The following is a 23,188-nucleotide window of genomic DNA, read 5'->3' as shown; positions in this document are numbered from 1 at the left end:
AATGCATGAGAATGGAAGTTCAGATAGCCCTACATCTAGTGAAAAGGGACAAACCAAAGATCCAGACTGTTGTATCTTGGGAAAGGAAAACCCTGGGAAGGGCAAAAGCAGCATCAATCAGAGAGAGAGGGAGTCATTTGGCCCGTCTAAATGAACACGTGAAATTAAAAAATCCGTCTCAACTGTCCAAAGAGACTAGAACTTCAGATAAGTATGATTCCATTCATGGCTCCTAAAATAAAGACTGCACGCCCCATAAAGACACAAAACCCAACTATGACAACAGAGATTGTTCAAGTTCCAAGCGCAGGGATGAAAGAAGTGAGTCAACAGGAAGACTCCTCTGCGGAATAAACATTCTGCATCCAGACAGAAAAAGTAGCCAAAGATGAGAGGGATTCGCCTCTGAGGGAAACAGCAGGTTCCCCCTAAAATCATTGAAGTCCCTCAATGATCATGCAGCTACCTAGGATTCTAAAGATACTAACGTGAAGAGAAAGTCTGTAGATAAAAAGAGTTGTAACGATCATGAGAAGCATGTATCAGAATCAAGGAATAATAGTCCAGTGGCAATAAATTACTGCATATACTTAACCCACGAGACACACATGTTGAAAAAGAGCAAGTTGCTGGGCGAGTTGACTAGAATTCTATCAAACCTAAGCCCCAGTTAAGCTAGTCCTCTGGATTTTCCTCCGATTGAACGAGAGAAAATGATGAGGTGGAATTTGAAGCAGATTATAATGAAAATGACGGTGAAAGTAATAATGTATTTGTAAAAGAAGAGACATCGGGGGTCTGAAGGAACTGAAAGATAAAGTGATGGAGAAAGCGAAGAGAATCTGGACACGGCCACGGTGGGCCAGTGAGGCATGGCCAGGGGTCACCGTCAAAGCAGTGCAAGTAGAAGGCACAGCCCTGCTGGAAGCCAGACCCCAAGCCACGTCGCAGTGCAAGCGAGGCAGCGAGGCAGCATAGTAAGAAGAAGAAGACGCAGAGAGACGTGAAACGCATTAGACACACAAGGATAACAGATCGCAGGTGAACAGTAACCCGGGGTGGTGTGAGATGGCAAATAATAACATACAATATTTTAAGGGTTCCTGGGGATGGGGGAAGGCGGAGGGATAAAGGGGAGGTGAGATCAAAGAATTCAAGAAGAAAGACAAGAGTATTGAAACTGATGGTGGTAGAATTGGAACAATTATACTTGATCTGATTGAAATATGGATTGTTACAATAGCTGTAAGAGCTCCCAATAAAATGATAAGAAAAAATAACATGGAAAAAAATAAGAAACAAAAGAAGCATGCAGGTACTGGAGCAGAATTGGAAAAAAGCAAAGAACAGAAACGCAGGAAAAAAGTCAGCAAAGACAAAGGAGGAGGAGAAAGATGATAAAAAGTGAAATCTGTCACTGTAAAATGACAGACTTTTTAAATTGTCTAAATCACAAAGTCATCTATATCGAATTTTGTCATAAGGTAAAGAAATTCAAACCTTGTAACTAATGACATGGTAAATCCTTGCTGCACTTAAAATATTGTGCTTGATTGTTTAATTTTTACATCAGAGCTTTACAACACGAACTTTTGTACAGAATTGTGAGTGGTGACCATGTCACATGAGAGGTTTTGCCAGGACGTCTTCTTTTTAGCCACCATTCCTTAGTTGGGGTGGAGTTTACTGTACTGTGAAATTTTCACATTTGAATTGTTTTAATTGCCTGGCAGAAGCTGATATCCGTTTTAAAATCTCTGCAGAATGATTTGCTGAAGTCATTACCAACCCCGTTGGGTCGCTTTTTTATTACAATCAAAGTGTTCCGTAAACGTTAAAACAAAACAAGATCGGTCGTGGTTGTTAGGGATAGTCAAGTTAGTTCCAGCCCATAGCGACCCAGTGGACAACAGTACAAAACACCACCCAGTCCTGCACCTTCCTCAGCTGTGAGCGGGAGCCCATCGGTGCCGTCACAATCCGTCTGGTCCAAGTCCCCTTTCATGTGCTGCCCCACTGCTTTATCAAGCTCTTTCCCACGGTCTGACTTCTCCTGAGAACAATTCATGTAACCGAGCGCATGAGAAGTCTTGCCATCTTTGTCTCTAAGGAGCATTCAGACTGTACTTCTTCCTGGACAGACGTGTTTGTTTGTTAGGCAGCGTCCATGGTACTTTCTACATTCTTCACCGGCTGCACAACAAATGCATCCATTCGTCTTCTTCTCTCTCCCCTACTCGGCCCAGTTTTCACAGGCATGTGAGGCCATGGAAAACACCATGGCTCGGGCCAGACACACCTCAGTCCTCCAAGTAACCGCTTTGCTTTGCAACACTTTATGCGGCAGATTTAGTCTGTGCGATGCTTCACTTGCTCTCTCGCTGTTTCTAGTGATCTTGACTGTTTCTGTGGTTTCCATGGGTACTGGTTGTGGATCTAAGCAAGATGAAATCCTTGACAACTTTCGTCTTTTTTCCATTGATCATATTGGCCCAGTTGTGAGAACTGGGGTGTTCGTTACGACGTTAAGTTGTAATAAATGCTGAAGGCTGTGATACTTGATCTTCATAGGCAACCCTTCCTCACCTTCAGGAAGCAGGGTTGTGTTGTCGCAGGTTGTTAATACAGCTTCCTCCAGTCTTGATGCCACATTCTTGTCCATATAATGCAACTTCTCTGCTGATCTGCGCTGCACACAGATTGAACAAGCATGGTGAGGAGGTACCACCTTCACACACACCTCTCCTGATGTTAAACTCCGTGGTATCTCTTGTTCTGTTGACACAACTGCCTCTTGAGCCAGGTACTGCATGAGCACAATGAAGTGCTCTGGAATCCCCGTTCTTCTCAAAGGTATCCATATTTCTTATGGCCCACATAGCCAAAGGCCTTTGCATAATCAATAAAACACAAGTAAACATCTTGTAACACAAATTGTTTGGGCATAAAGAGATCTAAGGAAGCACTGGTAAGGGATGATAAAATGAGACAAGAAAGGGAATGTGGGGTACCCCACAACTGAGATGGTCCTATGGAGTGGTTGTGCAATTTACTGGAATAATTTCAAAAACAGACTAAAAGTTTAGAATGCTCACCTTTCATGGAATCAGAAACAAGAGAGAGAGAATGTATTCTCCAGCAGGTATATATTGTCACGTAAGCAACAAGTTGGACCTAGTCTTAACCCTAGATATCCTTGGGCTCATTGGGGCAGAAAGCTAATACAGTACTAGCACTGGGGGCAGGCAGAAGGAAATGGACTGTCCCCGAGTGGGGAGAACAAAGAAACATGTCTGCTCCTGTAGATAAGGGCTACCTGCCTCATAATCATGAGCCTTGTGCTTGTAAGAGGTTCCATTAAGGTAGCACTGTTATGGGAGGATTTGTGGGGTGATTTTTAATTAGGGGAATGTGGTTAGGACTCATCTCCAACTCAAATGTGAAGGCCTCCCTCCTTCGAAATCCTGGCCTCCCAGGCTTCTGAATTCTGAGCGGAGAGAGTTTGTCTGCATACACTCTCTTCATGGTGCTCAATATGTTTTAAATTCAAAAGGGCTACATTCGGTGACATGGCTTTTTCCGGTCCCACTTCACCTTCTAAAGAAACAGCATGTGACCGTGAACACAACACATAATGACAATAAGTCATACAGTCAGACTAGAAGCTAACATATGGAAACTACTTTGGGTCAAAATTAACTTTTTTAGCTGATTGATAGCTAATGAGACATTGCCCTTAAATTCCTGCAAGTGATTTCCATTTAAAGTCAAATTATGTAAAGTGACATTATACAGATAAGGAATTATACCCCAAAATTGTAATGTTCCAGTTCGTTTTAGCATCAATTGATCTTGAAAGTCCATTTCTATATCTTTTAGCAAATCAAAAGTTTGTTGTATTAGTCCAGTCACTTTTCCATAAAATGTCCAGTTTTAATAGAGTCCTGGATTGCCTCTCAAGCAACATCAGTGAGATAGTTAAAGTTTATTGTGCCAACCTGGCCGATAAACACATCTGGGGTTAATTGAAGGGCGGAGAGATAAAAGGCTTGGTGAGCCTCACCTTTCTATTTCTCGGGTCTCTTGCTTTGTGATGGTCGGACCAGGGTGCAGCTGCCTTATCCAGTTCCTTGATTTATCTGCGGGACTCACTTCCTGCAAGACATCCCTGAGGAGAAACCACATGGACCTACCCCGATGCAGCCCTGGGTGCTGGAGCAGCCACGTGGTGACCCCTGATAGCGCTGAGATGCTGACACACTCACTGACTCGGCTTTCCTCCTGCAGTCGGCATCATAGTGTGTGTTTTGTGAGATGGAGGAGGACTTTGTGGATTGGGGTAGGACATAGGGGTTAACTTGGACTTGTGGGCTTGGGCAGCACTGGGTTGGGATGTTTTCTTCATGTGCATTTACCCTTTAGATCAAACTCTCTCTTATACATGAGCTTCTGTGGGTTTGTTTCTCTAAAGGACCAGACGCATGCAGTCAGCAATGGCAGATTGCGCTCTCAGCAATCTGTGAGGTTTTCTTGATGTTTCTGAAATGTATTTATCTCCTTTGTCTGTAAAAAAACACCAATAAATAGCCCCTCTTTGGGCTGTTAGTGACCAGAGGAAAGAATTATCATTGAGATTGGGTGGTTTCTTCATCTGCTCCTTGTTCTTCAGCTTTCTCCACATGAGGTCCCACCCTCCTAAGGGAAATGCATTTGTTTTCTCCACCATCTAAAAAAACATCAGCATGGCTTCAGCCCCTAGAGATGAGGAACCCTGTCACCCACATTCCAGCATCATTCTTCCACCAGATCTTCTCCAGATCGGGTTTCTCTGTGGGGGTGGAAAAATGTTTTTCCACCTCGTTATCTTAGAATTTATTTGGAAGTGAGAAAATATCCAGTGTTAATAAAGCTAAATGAAGATTTCCGTATATAGAAATCACCTTTGGTCTCCCAATCATTGAGATTTGGGGTGCTCTGTGCCCATTCAATGAGGGCCTGGCCCTGAGGGCTGTAAGGGACACCTGTGACATGAGGAATATTCCAATCTTAACAAAAATTAGGAAACCATTTGCTGGCATGCGTGAGACCATTGCCCATTTTCAGATGTGTTGAAGTGCCATCCCAGTGAAACAGGACAGTAAGCGGCTGCTGGTGTGCTCTATGGATTGGGTGGTCATGGCCAGCACCCATAAAACCCTGGAGAAAGAGCTATAGTGACGTGTACAGCCCCTAGGCATCCAAATGAGGGTACAGGGGTGGTGTCCATTCGTCATGACTGATCTCCTCATCGATTACCTCTATCAGGTCCCTTGCTAAGTGAGTTTTTCTGACTGTGATGCATTCTCTATGATTTGTCTAGCTTGACCCTACATTAGATGGTACCTTGGCCTTAGGCTACTAGCGTTGTTGTATAAAATTTGATGCTCAGCCCTTGAGGCTGTAAGAATAGTGAATGCCTGTGAGATCCAGCCCCACCTCCGATGGGTCCTCGGGTACAGTTTTGTAATCAAAGGGAAGAAATTAAGAGACAAACAAAAGTTTTGAGGTGCTCACCACCGCCATGGCATCAGGAACCAGGTCTGAGCAGAAGAGAGCAAAGGTATTCTTAACATCAATTTATGTAGTTTTGGGGCATTCCAGCCCCCCTAAGTACAGGTAACCACACAGAGTGGGCTGTACCCTAACCCTAGAGGTCCCTGAGTTCATTGGAGGAGTAACCTAACACCAGTGCTGGGGACAGGTAAGGGGGAGTGACTGTCCCCTGAGCAGGAAGAGCAATAGCAACATGTCTGCTCCTATACATAAAGCTGCCAGCCAGGTAGCACTCAGCCATATGCTTGTTAAGAGGTCACTTTAAGGCAGCACGATTATGGGAGGATGTTGTGCAGATTAACCTTAGTTATGAGAATGTGATTGGGACTCATCTTTGACTCACAACCCTCCCTCCACCCAGAACCCTGGCCTCCCAGGCTTCTTAAATTATGTAATAAAGAATTTGTCTGCATACACTCTTCCCAGACCTGAGTTTCCCACAAATGCCTTTTGGGTTAACTCCTCTGCATTAGTATTTCTCATGGAAATTGACCCTGGCAAATGCGTGTGTGCCCTCGCGTGCCCGATGAAGAATAAGTGGAGACAGGGATGTATTTGAGTTTGCAAGGTGATGAATAACTTCCCAATGGTTTTGCTGTTTCAATGACCGAACACACTTGCACATTACACACCAAGTCACTGATTTTATTAATACTTTACATCTTTGAATAATAGAATGAAGTGAATATTTCTGTTTCTGAGCAAAGCTATAATAAGTTGAAAGGACTGAGAGGAGGGGCCCCAGTAGGCTGCTCTGCTGTCACTGGAGCCGTCTGTAAAGTAACGAGGGGCTCCCTCGAGCGCCTTATGGGATGAGACTTTGGTAATGACCGTGGAGTTCCTTTTAGCAACTCCCAGAGCTTCCCCAGAGGGTGACAGCAAGCTAACTTCCCACTAAATTCAGCTAACACTATTTGAAAATCTGTAGAAAATTCCTAAAGAATTTTTATCTGAGCGGGGGTGTAAGGTAGACTTATGATAGATGGGTTGTACCCACTGAGTGCTTGACAGCGATGCTGGCCTCTGGCTATCAGCTGTGCCATTTGTTCCCAAGAGGGCCAGACAACGTTGGGGCCCATAATGGCTACATGTACCCACGCTCGAGGTTCATCTTCCTGGGCTCACATAGCAGTGGGGGTGATAGGTGTGTGAAAAAGGACTAGGTGAATGCTTTTAGCTGGATTCCTGAGATAAAGCTTTCCTTGGCTGATGCTTTCTTCTACAAACTAACGCACAGCAAGCCTTGGGGTGAGCTCTCTAGGGCTATTTAGCTGTGGGTCCCCTTTTAATGTGTCAATCAAGTGTTTGAGCTCTTCCGTGGGGATGCCCAACAAAGGTCTTATCCAATTTATATCTCCCAGCAGCTTTTGAAAATCATTTAATGTTTTTAGATGGTCTTTTCTAATTTCTAGTTTCTGTGGCCTGTGGTCCAATCCACTACTGTCCCTAAGTAAGTATGAGGGCTGGTTGTCTGAATTTTAATAAGAGCAATTATTAATCCTGCCTGAGCAATGGCCTCACTAATGTGTACCTAGGTTTGTTGTACTATTTCATTGTGCGGTGCAACTATTAAAAGATCATGAAGGTAGTGGATGATGTAGGCCTTCTGACGGTTCTAAGACTTTCCCTATAAAAGACTAATGCATGGTGCCAGTATTCGCCAGGCTATGAGCTAAAGGTTTTAGAAAATTCCTCTTGGTAGGGGCCTTGTGGTTTAATTCAGGAAGCTGAATGCAAACCTCTCGTGATCAGCAGGATCTAACTGAATAGTATAAAAAACAATCCTGGTTGTTCAGCTACTCGTGTCTGAGAGTTGCTGCCCAGAACACAAGAGGAAGGTTCTCCTTGAGCGAGTGACCAGACCGGCATGATGGAGTTTGCCGTCTTCCTTCTCAGGCTGCTTGTTGGCATCCTGGCATTCCCCGTGTACCTGCTGCACTCCTGGGCCTCTGGAGCAGAATATGCAAACAATTCTTCCCACTTCATGGGGAGGTCCACTGTGATGTACAATGAGCAGATGGCGGGCCGGAAGCGGGAGCTTTTCAGCAGGCTGCAGGAGTTTGCAGGCACCTTTGGGGAGCTCTCCCTGCTGGAATTGGGCTGTGGCATGGGGACCAACTTCAAGTTCTACCCACCTGGATGCAAGGTGACCTGTGTTGACCCCAATCCCAACTTTGAGAAGTTCTTGATCAAGAGCAGGGCTGAGAACCGTCACCTGCAGTTCGAGCGCTTCGTGGTGGCTCCTGGGGAGAACTTGCCCCAGGTGGCTGATGGCTCTATGGCTGTGGTCATCTGCACCCTGGTGCTGTGCTCCGTGAAGGACCAGGAGCAGATCCTCAGAGAGGTTTGTAGGGTGCTGAGGCCGAGAAATGGCAACTCAATAGGCTCAATATGATGATATACTTCAGTAAGAACAGCACAAAAGAAACCAGGCAAAGATACAGAACAAGAATCTAAATGAAAGAGAGCCAGTTATGTAATAACAATGTTCAACCTCAGGCACAAAGAACAAACTAAAGCAAGATGTCATTTTACCTGTTTCGTTGTCATAGACTTTTAGTGACAAAATGATGTTGGGGTCAGTTTGGGGGAATAGATACACCCATTCATATAGAACAACTATAACGTCGTGAAATGAGTGCTGCTTTTCTGGAGAAAAGTCTGATGTAAAAATTAAAAGTGCATGCCTTCTTAGATCCAGTGATTCTCCTGCTAGGATTTACCCTAGAAATGTGCGACAAGTTATCCATATGAAAGATATTCATTACAGCAGGATTTGATATCCCACAAACTGGAACTGTCAAATGTATCCACCTACAGGAGCACGTTGTCACTTGATATTGTGCAATTGAAGAATACTGATTGTTCGAAAAATGGAGGAAGAATGATAGTCCTATATCTGCTATTAAGAAGGAAAAATATTTGAGAGTGTACGATAAAAAGGACTTTTCAAAATTAAAAACAAACAATTCTTTAAATCTATAACAATCATCTCCCAAATGTTGGGAGTCATGCTCGGTGAGGGAAGGCCTAGCAGGAGGCTTCCCATGGGCTGTACGGTAGAGTTGGAGTTCTCTGCTCTAAGGTCTATGAGCAGCCTCCATTTGCCTGATGTCCTTCTAATCACAAGTACAGGAGAATTCCAGGGACCGAGAGTTTCTGCAATGTGACCTTCTCTCAGCTGCTCTTGAACGAAATCATGCAGAGCCTGCAATTTCTCTTCATTAAGGGACCACTGTTCAATCCATATTGGGTCACCTGACCTCCAAGACAGTTGACTGGGTGAGGGCCTTGCTACAGCAGTCCCAGTAACCATGCTGATACCCAGGCCAGGCGGTCGTCTGTGAGAGGGACCTCAATCGGAGAAGTGTCTCCTCATACACTTTTTTCAAAGGCCACTTCCTTTATAACTCATTTTTTTGTTATATTTCGTGATAGAGAATTCTGTGGAGGAATATACAGTCAGCCCGCCTTCATGCCCCCCCCCCACTGCTGCTATAGATCCCTCCTCCATAAATTAATTGGGGTAAGTGTCACCACAGGATTAATTAAACCTGACTGTCCTTCAGGCCCTGTACATTGTAGGACCCTGCCACTCCACCATACTTTCTCCTGGTTAGCCTCCCCTGTTCCCTCCATGCTAAAAGTAGGGCTGCTCAGTTCCCTGGCCTTTGGCCATTGTTGGTGGCTTGTGACTAAAAGGTCAGCTCCTGAATCCAAATCCCAGAACACACCTTTCCTTCAATTATTAATCCACGTAAGGACACTGTTGCTTGTCCATCGTAGCATTCAGAATATCCCATGATATACAGGTAGACCTGATTCCTCTGAATTTTCACCCTTATGGTGTTGGCTTTGTTCAAAGGAACATGAGAAAGTAAGAGTAACTGAAGTCCTCCCTCAATGCAAGAATACTTTGTTCTATTAAACTGGCATTCCATGATGCTCACCTTCCTGACATGATTGCTGACGACAAAGCAGGTGAATAAGCAAGTGTCGTGAAGAAAGCTGATGGAGACCGGCTATCAAAAGATATAGCGTCTGGGGTCTTAAAGACCTGAAGGTAAACAAGCGGCCATCTAGCTCAGAAGCAACAAAGCCCACATGGAGGAAGCACACCAGCCTATGTGATCACGAGGTGTCGAAGGGATCAGGTATCAGGCATCATCAGGACAAAAAAATTCTATCATTGTGAATGAGGTGGGGAGTGCGGAGTGGAGACCCAAAGCCCATCTGTAGGCAATTGGACTTCCCCTTACAGAAAGGTCATGGGGAGGAGATGAGCCAGTCAGGGTGCAGTGTAGCAACAATGAAACATACAACTTTCCTCTAGTTTCTAAATGCTTCCTCACACCCCGCCCCCCATTATCATGATCCCAATTCTACCTTACAAATCTGGCTAGACCAGAGGATGTACATTGGTACAGATAGGAACTGGAAACACAGGGAATCCAGGACACATGAACCCTTCAGGACCAGGGGTGAGAGAGGCAATACCTGGAGGGTGGAGGGAAGGTGGGGTAGAAAGTGGGAACTGATTACAGGGACCCACATATAACTTCCTCCCTGGGGGATAGACAACAGAAAAGTGGGTGAAGGGAGATGTTGCACAGTGTAAGATATGACAAAATAATAATTTATAAATTATCAAGGGCTCATGAGGGAGGGGGAAGCGGGGAGGGATGGGGACCTGTGAGGAGCTGATGCCAGGGGCTTAAGTGGAGAGCAAATGTTTTGAGAATGATGAGGGCAATGAATGTACAAATGTGCTTTACACTATTGTTGTATGTTTGGATTGTGATAAGAGTTGTATGAGCCCCTAATAAAATGATAAAGAAAGAAAGAAAGAAAGAGAGAAAGAAAGTAGGAGTAATCGGCCTAAGTGATCTTCCTTTTTTATTGTCCAGGGCATCTCAGATTTAATTACAGCCTTAAGCTCTCCTTCATAATCTTGATTAATAACTCCAGTAACAATCTGAACACCTTGAATATGTAGGCTGGATTTTCCTAATAAAAGCCCTTTAGTTCCTTTAGGTAGCAGTCCCCAGATACCAGTTCTAATAATCACTGTTGGCCATTGGTATGAACAGAACCTCTTCTTGGCTGGTTAAATCTATCACAGCGCTCCCTCTGGTGGTGGGACGGACCCTTAGGCCTGCCTGAGGTTCAGTGTATTGCGGGCAGAGCTGGGGATAAACTGCATTTCCCAGGCTCAGGCTGGCAGGTCTCACAGCATGCCCCGCTCCCTGTTTCCCCGCTGGGTAGTGTTCGTTAATGGAACTCCTTCACTGCTGAATTTTGATTGTCACCGATTCCCCCAATGATTCCCCTTTTTGCAGCGGGGGCAATGTCTGGATTCTTTTGAACCTGGCAGCCCCAGGCTGCTTTTAGCCGCCTGCCGGCGCTCTCTTTGAAAATCCCTGACGCTCCCACAGCTAAAAATCCTCCCTTAGGCTTGGTGCAATTGGCCATAGCCTACCCGCTTGGTGGTCTGCATTATGTGTCTCAGACCCAACTCCTCTGCAAATCTTAAGATGGTCTAAAAGCGTGCTCTATTCTTTATAGGACGAATACAGCCTGGCAGTCATGGTTAGCATTATCATAAGCTATGGTCTATATTTGACTATTTGCAATGTCTATGTTACTGTCGTTCTTTTGAACTGCATCCTGCAAATGGGGCACAATATCTACAGACGGCTCATCATTACGCTGGGGTATAGCAGAGTAGCTGGACCATTTCTCCCCCAAAGGCATTATCTTTTCCTAGGCCCACAGACAAACATCAGGTAGTTACAAGAATACTTGTTCGGTAATTTGCAATACCCAATTATTGATCTACCCCTATGGGGACACCCTGCACTGTGTTCCAGCTAGCCCGTGTTTCAGCCCCTTCAGACCACCAAATTCAGTATTGTCAGTAATCTGATGGAGAAAAGCAAGTCTCAGTTAAAGTGTTCCAGTCTTCAGCGATCAAATGCTCACCTTCAGCGAAGGATTTGATCATGCTGATTACGAAAGGAGAGTGGACCCTCTAATTTGAGACCATCTGTTTGATGTCTTTTGATAGCTGAAAGGGGAAGGCATTCTAATGTTCCTAACATCCACGTGGGTTTTCGGCATTGGGTGGCCTCTCGATCACATGAAGAGGGAAAGTCAACCCTGACTCCAAGTCTCCTTCCTCCACTATTCTTCTCTCTACTCTCAAAAGCAAAGGCGCTTCCCCCGCATTGGGCACGCTCCTTGCTTTCTCTCTGCACTCCCTCTGTTGTCCCGTGGCCTCTCGGCAGCTGGGCTGCCTTCCTCAGCGGGGCAGGTGCTTGGGCCCTGCGGTTCTCTTTTGAATCAGATTTCATTTCTTTAGTCTCTTGCAAACCTTTCTCAACTCTTTCATACTCATTTGGAGCAAGTTTAGTCTGCTTTTGTAAATTTGGGTAGTTGACCTCAGATTTTTCACTACATTGATAGTCCTCTTTCTATTCTTCCTCTGTCTGCAGAAGTTCTAAAACCATTTTAACTTGTGCCCACAGAGCCCATGCCTCCATAGGGATATTCTCCCCCTCCCTGGCTGCTTTCTCTAAGTTTACAGTGACTCTCTCCCATGTCCTTAGGTCTAAAGTTCCTTCCTCAGGGAACCATAGATTATACTTTTTCACTACTTGCAGAAATCCTTGCATCTTTTTGTTCATTGGGCTTGAATAAACCCCTCTGGGGTTTTTGTTTTTCTGGTTATTTTAACCTTTCTCATTATCCTGTGTATTATTATTATTATTACTAATCCCCCAACCAGATTCTCACCTCCAAATAATTCCCTCACTCAGCCACCCAATAGGGTTGCACAACCATTGTACAAAGTAATTTCTCCCCTGGGAGACTTTCCTATTGGTCCTGTGTCAGGGCACCATTTGTGAGGTCCAGCCCATAACCGAGAGGGTCCTAAGAAGCAATTAAAGGGAATAAATGAAAAGACAGACAAAAAGTTTAGGAGTCAGAAACAAGAGAGAGAATGTATTCTCTGGCAGTTATATGTAGTCTTGGGGTTAGCAAGCCCCTTCAATCACAGTCAATCACCTAACTAACACTGTGGGCAGTGTCTTAACCCTAGATATCCCTGGGCTCGTTGGGGGAGAAAGCTAATACTAGTACTGGGGGCAGGCAGAAGGAAATTGACTATCCCCTGATTTAGGAGAACAATAGAAACATGTCTGCTCCTATAGATAAGCGCTGCCTGCCTCATAATCATCAGCCTTGTGCTTGTAAGAGGTGCCATCAAAGTAGCACTATTGTGGGAGGATTTGTGGGGATGATTTTTAATTAGGGGATGTGGTTAGGACTCATCTCCAACTCACAAATGTGAAGGCCTCCCTCCTTCCACCAGAATCCTGGCCTCCCAGGCTTCTGAATTATAAGCATAGAGAGTTTGTCCGCATATACTCTCTCCCTGGCCCTCAGTTTCCCACAAGGAAAGACAGAAGATTAAAAATGTGTCATCCAACAGATCACCACTACAGGTGACTGAAGTTTACACAACCCATAGGAACCTGGGAGGTCAGGGCAAGAGGGCTAGGATATTTATACAGCAATTCCTACCAGTCGGTATCTGAGCACTAAATGGCAGGAAATTGACAACTTCTCCTACCAGTATGCACTTTTCCAAAAGGCATCTCCTAAAATTGGGAAGTCATTTTGGGCTTGAATAAAGCTTATTCAGATAACAATAAAGGAGAACTTTGGAGATCTTTCAATAACCACTAAAATTCTGGAGATCAATTTAGAAAGAAGTCATCAGGTTGAGTCAATTGCTTCCTCGGTTGGGCTTGTGAAAGTCTCGATAGTCCAGTAGTCAGAACAAGTTACCGAAAAGAAAGAAGGAAGGAAGGAAGGAAGGAAGGAAGGAAGGAAGAGAGAGAGAGAGAGAGAAAGAAAGAAAGAAAGAAAGAAAGAAAGGAAGCAGATGGAGCATACCTGACTATACAAAGCAGCTGAAGTGCTTCATTTTGGAAGCTAACACTTGCTGTGGGGTGGTCATCAAAAAGACAGCCACCTGCATGAGAGCCGACCCTATGTCAGAGAACCCAGCGAACCACACTCTCAAGTGACACATGGTTCTCCATACGATGTAAATAGCCTCCGTCTTGTGTTTGGATGTAATTATCCTGTGCGCTGTTAATGACATACACACAAGCTCATTGACGGACAGCAGTGGTTGATTTTCTTTTTCTTCGTGTCCAGACATATTGGGAAACATTTTATTACTTCAAACAGTAAGCAGTATAATTGCATGAAAATGTTTGCATAGAAAATGACGTGCATATATTCTATAGGAAATGGGCATGGGGGCCTGTCATGTGTCAGGACTCCGCTCGGTGCGAGGAACGCAGAGAAGAAGCCACTAGTTCCTGTCCTCGTGACACCCAGGTCAGGAAGGAAGATGCCCTGATCTAGCACGCTACACTGGAGTCATCATGATCTGTATGAACCACGCATGAAAAATCATATATAGGAGCATGTAGAAGGTAAAGGTTAAGAAAGCATTCTCGAAGGATGTAATATTTAAGCTGAATCTAAGTGTTCCAAGAGAAAAAAAGATAGGTGAAACTGCTTTCTAAATTGTTTTCATGGATATAGCCCCTGGAAATCCACCCATCTTTACTTTTGAAAAGTCATCTCTATATCAGAAAATTAGAGATGAAAAAGGAAGAAATGCATGATGATGCCACAAATAGAGGCAAGTTGAAACCGAGTGCTGTTGATGGCACAAGAGAGACAGCGAGGTCAAGTGTGTCCGTCCTCTAAGCTCAACACTGGGAGAAAAGGGTGAGGTGTAATCGTGAAAGTAAATGGCACTTTTGTAAAGGTGACCCAGTAGGGAATGTCTAAAACTGGTAAATTAATAAATAGGGAACTGTAAACATATCATTTAGATTACTAAAGTAATTCACACAATAAAGCTAGAAACTATTATAAAAGATGGCAGTACGTGTGGCGTGGGAAAGAAGTTCTTTTCATCACAATATTATTTATATGACTTGATTTTTTTTAACAATGTGCATGCATTGTCTTGATGAAGTAGAAATTTGAACATTCAAACTGCTACACCCTACCCAGTATATTGCACCCATCTCAAATTCATGTAAGTACTATCCATCTTTTCTTATGAAAGACCAGGGTTTTTTTCAGGACCTGTCTTGTCCTCTCTCCTCTCCTCATTCATTCCTTGGGATGAAGGAAAATCAAAGAGGAATATTTCACAGTTCTGCAGAAAGATACCGAAAGTCTGCCCCACTCCATCTCTGCAGAGCATAATTAGAAACCCAGCAGAAAGCACTAAGTAGCCATCAGACCATTAGGCCTGTTTATCTTAATCTGCCTACCTTGCCCTCCCTGCCACACATTACACACAGCTCGATGTGGAGCTCAGGAAGAAAATTCCCAGCTGCTGCCTTGAAGAGTAGCCCAGGCCCAAAGCTCTGGCCCATTATTTACGTAGATGGTCTGCGGCAGAGTGGCTAAATTGACTGTGTCTGGTCTTTGTCCTTTTAAATCTGACAATCATCGGGCTCTGAACACCTCCCTGCTGAAAACCTTAGTGCCTAGAGCTGTCAGGAAAAGAAAAATCTCATGCAGAAGTTACAGGAAAAAGCTGAGGAGACCAGGCTCTTCCGAAATGATATGCAGCAAACATGGCGGCCCATGAGCGGCAGCCAGGGTTAGGTGGGTATTGAACACCACTTTGGGGCTTTGGTTGGTTGCTTTTTACCCAAAATAGAGACTGAATGTGGCTCCCAAGGAAACAGGAAATGTGGAGGCACTGCTTGTACTTTCCTGCCTCATAGACTGAGAATAGACAGAAACACTACCGAGCCGCAATACCTGCCGCCGAGCAGGTGGTTGCTGATCGTGTCTGACAATCTGATAGTAGAGTGTTTCTCTTTCTACCAGGATGACTGAAGCATCTATTGCAGATCTGGTAAACTTCTCCATCCATCTGGGTACCCTACCTACTTGCGCTCCAATGTTCCTCCCGCATCAGAGACATCCAATGAGCAATTAAGGTTGTTTGCAATGGTCATTGAAATGGCATTCCTTGGACTGGCCGAGAGACATTCCTTCCCTTGACTTATAAATAAAACCCTCAAGACCTGATTGGAGTTTGAGATGTCTTTCCAAGGAGAAATCTGTTCCTTGCCTATGGACCAAGAATGTCTTATGACAGTGTAGCAATGGACAGAGGGGAGATGTTGGGAGCATTATTCAGTCCTTCTCCTCGTGGACAGCCAGTGATGCCCATGTTTTATTGCTGTTACAATGGTTTGGACACCAAGAAATCAAACCAGTTGCCTTCTAATTGATTTCACTTCACGGCGGCCCCGTGTGTTGCTCTGTATGGTTTTCATGGCAGTGACCTTTGGGGAGCAGAATTCAGGTCTTTTAATGAGGTCCGGTACCACCCGGTTCCTTCAGGGCTTCGTAAAGGTAGCATGATCATTTCAAAGAAATCTTAAAATCCCAGCCAAGTATCTCACCGGGAACAAGGCTTACAAGCTGATTTAAAAGCTTTTTGATGAAATGTCTCGTTTTTAGTGAGATGTCCTTCCTGGAGACGTGACTTGACTCGGGTTATGACCACATCCATAAAACAAAAAGCAATCATCTCTTGGGCTTTCACCTGTGAAGGCTGCTGTTGGCACCTCCCCCCACCTCCCAGCCAAAGGCGTGCCCAGAATGGAGCTGTATATCTAACACCGGGACACTTCCTGGGTGTCTATAAGGCCTTCGAGAGCTATAGTGAGCGGCTTAAATCCCACAGCTCAAAAAATGCAACCAATGTCGCTGCGTTGTGCATGCAGAAACTGATGAATTGGTATTACCCCTGTGTTTTGCTGTGTAGATTCCCTAAACCACAGTATATATATATATATTTGTTTTTTAATGGAAATACAATCAGAATGTTCCTTAGAAGCAAAGCTGGTGAAACTTGGTCTCACTTACTTGCCATCAGGAAGATACCGAGGGTTAACAAGAGGGTAATTGGTAGAGAGTTAGTCAAGACATGGCTCAGACAATGCACCAGCCATGAAGAAGACTCAAAATTGGGTATGTTTCTTTCTGTTGATTACATTCTTTGAGTTGTAGGACCTGAGACGCAGCCTCTGGTGCCTAATTCTGGGCGAGAGAACAGGATCACTTGGGAAGCTTTGTTTTATTGTCTTGAGGAGCAGCGATGGGTAGTGAGCTAGTTTTCAAACTAGGTTCCGAGAACCCTTAGAGCTAGTGCAGCTGTGGTGCCACACGCAGGAGAGCAGGGGACGGGCCCATCCTGAGCCTTCGACTGGGCTGTACGTAGAACTGGGGTTCCTAAAAGATTCACTGGGGGAGAAAAGGTTTCACTGGGCGTGGGGTGGGCCTGGAAAAAACAGTGGCGAGAGAACGACTAGTTTTTCTCTGAAGAGTTTGTTTAATTCTAAATCTTCAGCTAACTAGCTGGGTGACTTTCAGAAAATCACTTCTCCTTTCTGGACCTCAGGGTCCACATCTGTGAACCGGTTGGGATAGTTGATATCTTAAAACACGGGGGCCACACACTCAACCTCTAACAGGAAAAGCCGGCGGTTTGAACCCATCAGATGCTCAACAGGAGAAAGATGTAGTAATCTGCTACCATAAAGATTAAACAGCCAACCAAGCTGCCAAGGAGTCTGTTCTGACTAATAGTAACCTTAAAGAACAGAGTAACTCCTCCACACTGTTTCCTAAACTATAAATCTTTATGTTTACAGCCAACCTCATTTTTCTCTCACAGAGCAGCTGTTGGATTTGAACTGCTGACCTTGTGGTTGGCAGCCCAATATTTAACCAACTATACCACTACTGTGGCTCCCTCATAAAGGTAACAGCCTAAGAAACCCTATAGAACTGTTCCACTCTGTCCTGTAGTGTCACTGCGAGTCAGAATCAACTCAGTGTTACATGGTTAACATGGATTGGGGTACGTTTCTTTTCAGGTCCCTACATATCTCAAGTCATTTATGCTTTACTCTTAACCTAAAGGTTAATGGTTTGGATCCTCAACAGGCTTAGTAGTGTCATGGAAGAAAATCCTGGCGATTTACTACCATGAAAGTTACAACTAAGAAAATCCTATGCAACAAGTCTCCTCTGTAACACATGGACTTGGAATCAACTTGGTAGCAATGAGTTTGGTTTGCTTTGGGGATTCCGCTCAATAAACACTAAACATTTGCTGAGCACCTTTTATGCCCAGGCCCTGCTCATGGTTTCTGGAACGAGGGGCGGAGAGGGAGGGAGATGGAGGGGGCTGTCACCAGAAGTGGCCCCTCACTGTCTATACAAGGAGGTTTTTAAAAGTTCATGGAAAAATTTCACTCTCTTTTAATCCCATTTTCCCACGAACTTTTTAATGATCGCTTGTAAGAAAAAAGGCTGGGATAAGTAGGGCAAAATGGAGACCCAGAAGGAAAGGGAGCCATGCAGGAAATGCTTCCATGAGAAGCAACTTGCAGTGTGATTTGAAACATGAGAAGGTGTTTAGCAGTTGGAAAACTGGATTTCAATCAGAGGCCCGGACGTAGGACAGAATCAGGCGAACTCTTCCAAGACCCACAAATTATACTCAGGAGGCCTCGTGGCCTGGGCTATATAGCAACTGGATTCTTTGCAGTAGCAAAAGGTCAACTGCAAAAAGTTTTAAGATGAAGAATTATCTGGTCACTCACATCTGTAGTTTCGAGAGCCCTGCAGTCCCACGATTCAGCCCTTCTCTGGCTCTCCCTTCCTGAACCGTCATTTGTGGTGAACCAATGTCAGCCCTCAGTGATGAATGACCCATCCACTCAATACCTTAATGCTCGGTTATTACGTCTCTCACGGGGGCTGGGGGTGTTGAAGAGATCTGGGTTATAAATTACCTCCTGGCTTCTGCAGACCGCTTCCCTTTGGTTGAGAGAGAAAGCATACATCATACTTGGCTGTCTTATTTCATTACAACAAACACCCGGATGGGTAATTAGGACCAAGGCTATTAAATTTGTGGTAATAAAGGCATGTAAAGCCTGATGCTCCTGGACTCGCTGCCTGCCAGAGATTCAGTCAAGACCATAGGTCACGTCTAAGAGACAGAGAGCCTGGTCGCTGCCTGGAGAAGGGAGCACGCTCTGCTTTGGTAGAGTCGTTGGAGGAAGAAAAGGGGACAGACATTACGTAGGCTCTTAGGGTTCACGAGTAATCCTCTTAGGAATAACACTGGCTCGAACATTCCCTTCTTTATTATAAACTCTGTCCTAAATGAGAACAAGCCGTAAGTAAAGCAATTTGATGCATACATGCAGATAGATCAATATACCAAGCCAAACACACACACACACACACACAAGTTCATTGTTGCCCAGTCAACTCCAGCGCTTGACGACCCTGTGTGTGCCTCCCCGCTTACTCCATCTACCTTCTGAGGAGATCATCTGAGACCCTGGACTACACGGAGAAGAATTCAACGTCAGAATGTGGAGGCAGGCACATTACCAACCTCTGAAATGCGGATGGCATAGCCTTGTTTACTGAAAACAAAGAGCACTTGAAGCACTTACTGGCAAAGATCAAAGACTCCAGCCTTCAGTATGGATTACACTTTAGAGCAAACCAACATCTTCACAACTGGACCAATAAGCAACATCATAAATACAGAAAAGATTGAAGTCGTCCAGGACTTACTTTTCTCTGGATGCACAGCCAAGAACTGCCCATACTCTTAGAGCCCAGAGTGAAAGGGAGAGGACCAGAGTCCTGCCTAATGATCTTTCTAGTAACCACATTTCCGCTGCGGCATGCATTGTGTCTCAGCACCCAGGACACAGATGATCAAGGTCCGGTTTTCAGGACACCTGTGGCACCTCCCAGGGGTGAAGGGTGGTGAAGGCCCTGTTGGAGGTGCAATTCATTTGTCTTGACACTTAACCAATGTCGTCGGAGGCAACTCTGTCTACCCTTCGGAGAAAAAGCGGTCTGGGAATTTCTCCATCATTCATTTCCACAACCATGAGGGCAGCAAGCTCTTCTGCTAAGCTATGCGTTAGGTTTTCAGTGGCTCCTTCCTCCCAAGTGGGCCGCCAATTCCGTCTTCGTTGTCAGGTCTTAGCCTGGAAGCTCTACAGAAACCTACTCACGTTGGGTGAGCCTGGTGGCATTTGAAACACCAGTGATGTGGCTTCCAGCATCGCAGCAAACACGAACCACCACAGTATGACAAACTCACAGACAAGTGGAATGGCCGGAGTGCTCCTGAGAGGCCAGGGTGGCAACATTTCGTCTAACATATTTTGGGCAGGTAAGAAGAGATTGGTTTCTAGAGAAGGGCACCATGCTTGGTAAAATGGAGGGGCGGCGAAAAAGGGGCAGGCCCTCCAGGAGATGGACAGACGACACAGCGGCTGCAGCCATGGGCTCAGGCACAGGAACGATTGTGAGGCTGGCGCAGGACTGGGCGCTGCTTGGTTCTGTGTGCACAGGGGCACTCTGGGTCTCCACTGACCCAATGGTACCTAACAACCGCAACAACGTGCTGCTAGGAAGCTGGCCGCGCCCCAGCACTGTGTGTCCTCAGACTGGCGAGCCCCTGCCTAGCCAGGCCCAGGGTCTCCAGGCCCTACCTGAATAGGGAAGAGAGGACCAGAGCAGAAGCCATCCACAGGAGACTTTGCAAAGACCCTGCTGCGTAGAAAATGCAACAACGCAGTATTTAAGGAGTCTGGACCGCTCGCCCATTATAAATGCTGCTTTTGTGAGTAGTGGCTCCGATGACAGCTTTGAAAAAGATTTGCCAAGAGCCCCTTGGAAACGGAGCACGGGAGAGTGAGGACCATGACGTGCTACAAGGACAAGCTCACCCCAACAGAGATCTGAGGCATCGTCGGCATGACTTATTTATTCATTCGCGTCCTGTTCCGCACAAGCCTGGAAGACTGTGACATCTTTTAAATCGCTTCCCGGGAGCTGCACAGAACCATCCATCGTGCGTGGGACACGTTCGCCAAACTTTTGAAAAGGGCAGGCCGTTTTGTAAAGTGACAGTGGTGGCCTGGCCACCCTGATGCTCCCGTGGCGTTCTGCCCTTGAGGCAGATGGAGTGGGGGGATATCCTGACAGGACAGCCCCGTCTTTCAGCCTCTTCCCACCGACTGTCTGCCTTCACCAGTCTGTGGGAAGGGCCAAACGGTTGCCAGCTGTTCAGGTGGAAAACTCTTCGTGTAAGTCATCTTCGTGACATGGTTTTGTTTGTTTGTTTGTTTTTAAATATTTTATCATGAATGCGACGGGGCTTTCCATTTCAGATCACCTTCTTTTTTTAATTCGACAATGTAAACAACTCATCGAGCCTCCCAGTAGCTTGCCCAGCCTGGCCCCTTCGCTGACATCCTAAGCCTCCCCTCTCTACAATGTGTTTTCCTCACCGCGGGGCGGGGGCAGGGGGGACAGTCCGCGGGTCTCAGGGTGCCGAGGGCTCCGGTTGCAGGAGGGTGTCATGCACCAGGCAAGGACAACATGCCGTGGGAGCTCTGGGGCGGTGCTAGTCCACCCAGAGGTGCCTCAGAAGAAATGGCTGGCAACCACGTCTGAGAGATCACCCACTGGAACCCCTATGAGGCGCAGTTCTATGCTGACACACATGGGGTCGCTGGGTCACTGTCACTCAGAATGGACGCCGTGGTAGCTAGATACTTCCAGTTATTTGAGGGCGGGGGTGGAACCCTCACTAACATCAAGGTCAATGCCCAAGATGGAAACTGTTGATAGGTGTGGAAAGCCCAGTCTCTCTGCCTGTGGTTACAAACTGCTGACCATGCCGGTTGCAGCCCAATGCGTAGCCACAACCCTGCCCGGGCTCCTGGTTCTTCCAGAGCTTCCAGGAAATGAGGACTAGCCTTCCCCTCCCTCTTCCCCTGCATCACAGGCACCTGCACCTGTGACTAGCCTTCCACTTGCCTACCTGCTTCTCCACACCTATTCCAAATTCTGTTCCTTTTCTTTTTCTTTTTCATTGAGTGCAGTTTGGGGGTGAACGTTTACAGAGCCCATCGTTTTTTCCACTCACCCATGCATAGAGATTTGTGCTTCTCCACCTTCGTCGCCATCCCCATGAGGTCACAGCACCCTTCCCACATCCTGCCCCCCACCCCATGCTGACCGTCTCCATGGTCTGTCTCCTAGGTTTACACCTCCACCTGCTCCTCTCTCCTTCACTTCCAGCTAGCTCCTCTCACCTCTCACCTTGTTTCTGGGAAACCCAGCCATTCCACTCCATCGATTTCAAATCGAAAGACTTCAGAATGAGGAATGCTAGCGTGGTAGATTCATGAACCCAGGAACTCTCTTTTGGATCCCAGCAACAGATGCACCCCTTGGCAGCAGAGCTGAGAGCCCCCAGGGCTCAGGACCACCTGCAGCACTGGGTAGCGGGCCTGCATTGCATGGGTGGGCGATTTAGTGACATCTTCAGCCAACATGCTTTTTCATAGGGCTTCTTCCGGTGGGATTCAGTCTTAGAGAACCTTTACAGCTCTGGCATCATGATGACATGATCATGTATCCATTATGCCCTGTGTTGTCTGGGTACAGTAAAGTAACTGTGGATTCTCTTGCTGAGAGAAGTTGGTTAAAATCATAATGTGCCGGAGGTTTTTTAAAAATGTGTTGGGACAATGAAGGGATAAATGTTGGAAACAATAGAATTTTCCAGAGGTTTCTCAAGCACACATTCAGAAATCATAATCTCACTCTGTGAAGTGCAAAGAAGAGTATAGGTGAATAATGGGCCGTGTGTTCTCTTACAAGGATCCCTGGTGATGCTTTCTGGAAAGTTTTGGACTAGGACTGCTAACAGCAAGGTCTTTAGTTCAAATCCACCAGCCACTTCCTGAAAGAAAGATGAGGTGATCTGCTGGGGGGGATACCTACAGCCCCACGAGCCCTGCAGAAGACCACTGGGAGTCGGAATTGACCCAACGGCAGTGGGTGGTTGGGTTGGTTTGGGCTACAATTTGTTTCGTAGTGCTCTGTGATGGGTGCAAAGCCATGCGTGTGGTCCTTTCACCCCAAATCTGCCGCACTTACCTCGAAATGGCACACTGAGTATGTACTGGACCACCAATCAATAGCCACCAGCCAAAAAGATGTGGTAAGCTACTTCCATAAAGATGTACAGCCCTGAAAAACCCTGTGGGGCCGCTCTCCTCCGTCCCCTCAGGTCACTATGAGCTGGTATCACGCCGACAGCAGCGAGTTTGGTGTGGGATTTAAGGCCAGTTTAACCGTGCTGAAGTCTAGGAAAATGATCCAAGGGATGGAATCGATCCCACCATTTATGGTCTACTTGTGTTGATTGAGACGCATAGCCCTGGTCTGCAGGAGGGAGGGAAAAGTAGCCAACCCCTGAGCACCGGTGCCAAAGAAAGGAATTTATTTATTTATTTAATCATTCTTATTGGGGGCTCATACAACTCTCATCACAATCCATATATATATCAAATGTGTAAAGCACATTTGTACATTCCTTGTCCTCATCATTCTCAAAACATTTGCTCTCCAC

The 23,188-nt window shown here is 45.8% G+C and overlaps 2 pseudogenes; both read left to right on the top strand.

Annotated features, from left to right (window-relative positions):
- Nucleotides 1-1,045, top strand: part of LOC101664226 — a 5,374-nt pseudogene extending 4,329 nt beyond the window's left edge.
- Nucleotides 1,046-7,462: 6,417 nt separating this feature from the next.
- Nucleotides 7,463-7,987, top strand: LOC101663915 (annotated as a pseudogene).
- Nucleotides 7,988-23,188: the final 15,201 nt, after the last annotated feature.

Source organism: Echinops telfairi, unplaced genomic scaffold (genome assembly GCF_000313985.2).
Source record: "Echinops telfairi isolate 266 unplaced genomic scaffold, ASM31398v2 ScPeMD7_23;HRSCAF=83, whole genome shotgun sequence".
Classification (NCBI taxonomy): domain Eukaryota; kingdom Metazoa; phylum Chordata; class Mammalia; order Afrosoricida; family Tenrecidae; genus Echinops; species Echinops telfairi.
The sequence above is the reverse complement of the archived record's forward strand: the minus strand, read 5'-3'. Positions and strand labels throughout refer to the sequence as shown.